Source organism: Typha latifolia, chromosome 10, assembly GCF_019914945.1.
Source record: "Typha latifolia isolate L0001 chromosome 10, TyphaL0001v2, whole genome shotgun sequence".
Taxonomy (NCBI): domain Eukaryota; kingdom Viridiplantae; phylum Streptophyta; class Magnoliopsida; order Poales; family Typhaceae; genus Typha; species Typha latifolia.
The window spans coordinates 5,742,204-5,745,962 of record NC_133095.1 but is presented as its reverse complement, the minus strand read 5'-3'; the positions used below and the strand labels follow the sequence as shown (position 1 = coordinate 5,745,962).

At 30.7% G+C, this 3,759-nt stretch overlaps 1 long non-coding RNA gene across 1 annotated transcript; it reads right to left on the bottom strand.

Moving 5' to 3' along the window:
* Nucleotides 1–2,258: 2,258 nt before the first annotated feature.
* LOC140796850 (uncharacterized) lies at nt 2,259–3,213 on the bottom strand. The gene is made up of 2 exons (XR_012110544.1): nt 2,940–3,213; nt 2,259–2,510 (listed from the first exon to the last, which is right to left on the bottom strand). It is a non-coding gene; the product is annotated as an uncharacterized lncRNA (long non-coding RNA).
* Nucleotides 3,214–3,759: the final 546 nt, after the last annotated feature.

Below are 3,759 nucleotides of genomic sequence, written 5' to 3'. Positions count from 1 at the left end.
TTATTCTATAAAATTTGAGAAAGGGTGAGATTATAGTTGGTCAGCCATTTTTGACTTATAGACCCGTTAATTCCGATGAAAATTATAATAGTTTCATTTTAGTTATAAGAGTATAGAAAAAATAAAATATAATAAGAAGTATATGAAAGTAAAGTGATTTAATGCCAATGTACAGAGAGATAAAATATATTCAACTTTAAAACTAGTGTCTATTAGGCAATTGTATATACGTTAGAATAATAAGTGGGTTAAGTGATATCAATAAATTCATGCAAATACTTTTGAAATTTGATCTAATCATACCGGTGTAAATTGTATATTTCCCTTATTGTTACTAGCAATATTTTCCAAAGTGATAGGGCTCCCTTGTACTATATTCTATAAGAAATCGCCATTTATTTGATTGGTAACCAAGAATTTAGTTATTTTTTTATTAGGAAAAATTATAGTTTACCTCTTTCGGATTAGAGGTGTCAAAATAAATGAGCAGTTGCTCAGGCTCAGCTTGGTTAAAGCTTAGGCTCTATTTGGCTCAACTTTAGCTTAGCCAAGTCTAAGCTTATTTTGAGGTTGAATTTGAATTTCGAGCTTGCTCAAGCGCAGCTACTTGTTTACACCCTTGTAACAGGGAAAGGATAAATGGTTGCATCCACAAATTATGATTGAGTACAAATTGTACACAACATACGATCGACCAGTCCTCTATCTCTCTCCCTCTCTTCTTTTTCTCATTCATCCGTATTTGTATATATATTCCATTCAAATTCATCACCACCACCATACCACTTCATGAATTAGTCAAATCCAAGAGAGATTTCTTCCTTACAAGAGGCATACATCTAGCTTCAAAAGTAGTCCAATCTCAAGTAAAAACGAACTGTCCACTTATCCCACTCTTACCAATTTCAAGTAAATCCAAGCAGTGCGTCCCCATGTGCATCGATGGCAAGGCAAGAATCTAAAAGAGAGGAACGCCATTACTAGTAGTAGTAGAATCCTCCATTGGGGATCGACTCCTACTATAAGCATTACTAGTAACAATAGTAGTAGTCATCGTCACCCCTATCCCTTTATCTATTTATAGTTTGCTCTCAATTTGTGAAGAGATCGAACAAGAAAAAGTGAGAGAACTCACCTCTATCTCCTCCAATCAGGCTTGGACCGAGCTCGACTTAAGTTGAGCTAAGCGAAGCCTAAATACCAAATTAGGTTTGAAATTAATTTTGAATCAAGCTTGAGTTAGAGCTGGCTCACTTATGCCCGGTTATTTACAATCCTACTTGTAGTTATGTTTAACTTTACCTTACCTTCTTCGTATGTGTCATTTTACTCATTTATGGGTTATATTTAAATTGAAACTGTTCATCGTATTAAACCAAATTAGAGATCAAATTTAAAAATCTTTATTAGAGATAAAATTTTAGAAAAATGAATAAGTTTCCTAATCTATCTAAAATAACATCAATTAAATTTCATATAGCAAATATATGACTAAAACAAACATTTGTTAATACATTTATTATATTTTTATTATCTAAAATCTGATAAGTATTATTTTAGATATGCTAAAAAATTTATCCAATCTTTTGTAACTTTGTCTGTAATGAGAATTTTTAAATTTGACATCTAATTAAATTAAATATATTAAAAAAAAGTAATAATTTCAGTTTAGTTCCCTTATCATTAATATAATGACCGATTTGCTATCCCCTCATCTTTTGAAGGTTTTTAACAACTCTTCTTTTCATTTAATAAAAATACTAGAATCCAATATCTTCATTTAAAAGTTTCTCACATCTAACAATTCTTTAAAACTGACGAGTATTTTTAAATCTTTCACTCTTTTATTCGTATCTTTCTCATAAGAACTTATTTAAAGATATTTATTGGAAGATATTATCCATAATTTATTAGATAGAAAATAGAGTTGTCAGAAAATTTTAAAATCTAAGACAAGGATAAAGTAATTAAAAATAGTAAAATATAGAGAATTTATAATAAAAAAAATAAAAAAAGGAAAAATATGCAACCTGAACCATCTCTTGGATTTTTAAGATAAAAGTCTAAGAGAAAAGAATTTATGGTCAAGGTGGGTATTGCATGTCCAATATGTTGGAGACATGAAAAATGAAAGGATGTATGTCTTCAATTATTGGTTTTATGCAGTAAAACTGAATTTATATTATTAAATCAAAACATTTCGATGTTATGATCCAAATAAAAAATTCTTCAGTAACACATCAATACATGAGAGTAAATTATGAAAGCCAAATAGATATTTATAAGATATTAAGGACACATACATAGGCACAGGAGCACACGGAGGGATAATACCAAATTAAGTACAAAGAGTAACCTAATGATAAAGTCTTACTATAATAACTAGAAGGTTCTTAAACATATCCCCCCATAATATTGAAGTAATGTGCTCTTTTATTCTACGAAAAAGCTAGCAACCATGAGAACCACAGCGACGAACACTTTTGATCTTGAACATTAAGGAGTGCCACCTGAAAATTAAGATTATAATTAAACAATATGATCAGAAATATTAGAACATTAAAGATCAAGAACTGAGCTACTAAATTAACACTATTTAAATTAGAGAGTCTTGAATTTGATTCTTGCCAGGCCATCTGAAAACCTTCATTCATCTAATTAAGTTTCTTAAATTCAATGCCTCCTAAAATATTTGGCTTTCTCTATGCAAATATCTCAAAAGTTCTTTATTTGCGTGCATGTGTATGCTCCATAACCCATGATAAGTCTTTAATTTAATCTAGAGGACAAAAAAAAAGGTTCTTTTGCTGCTACTGAGTATAATTTTAACGCTTGGTTAGCTTGCAGGGATATCGACTTTAGAGGGTATACAAATAAATAAGAGATTTTAGATGAATGCACACACAAAATCTCTCTCAAATAGGGTATATGCGACTGACCTATTGTAGAGCTTTTTTTCTTTTCCTTGGTGGTTGTAACAGGGGAAGGAGGACAACCACTCCGATAATGATTGCATATAGGCCTCTTTCTTCGGTATATAGGAATAGGAGGAGAAGGAGGAGAAGGAGGAGAAGGAAGATGATTAGGACGAAGAGTTGATCTAGAGATGATAGCATCTGTAGCCCTCGCATGAGGAATGAGATCTCCGATGACAACCATGAGAAGGATTACAAAGTCAAGAATGATTTTTTTGGGAGCCATTACTTCTATGAGAGGGGCTGTGGTGATTAACTTCATGCTTGAGTGCAACACTATTTATAAGCACAAGTTCCTTCTCTAGCTTCATCAGTGTTGACTAATGTTTTTAAAAAATAATAAAATCATACATATACTCGTATATAAAATCTAATCACATTACATAAATATAAATTATCTTTTAAAATGTAATTTATCAATTACTTAAGTATAAATAAAAATTAACAGCCTTGCTCTTAGAAAAAATTTCTACAAGTTTCATTCCGATCTCATGCATTATTTTTTAGGTTTCTTTTTTTTACTCCATGCGTACCCTTGTATATAAAATCCCTTAATTATTAGCGTGTATATTCTCAATTCCTCAAGAAACTTTGATTTTTATAGGAATATATACTACTCCTTGGAACTCTTATTTTTGTATGATTATCCATAAACATATTGCTCTCATTTAAGGACATACTGTGACTTTTCATTGTATTAAATGGTTCAGATTTTAACATACAGTCATCAAAAATAATTAGAACGGCATCTATGCAAGTACCAATTTAGATGGACATACAAGAA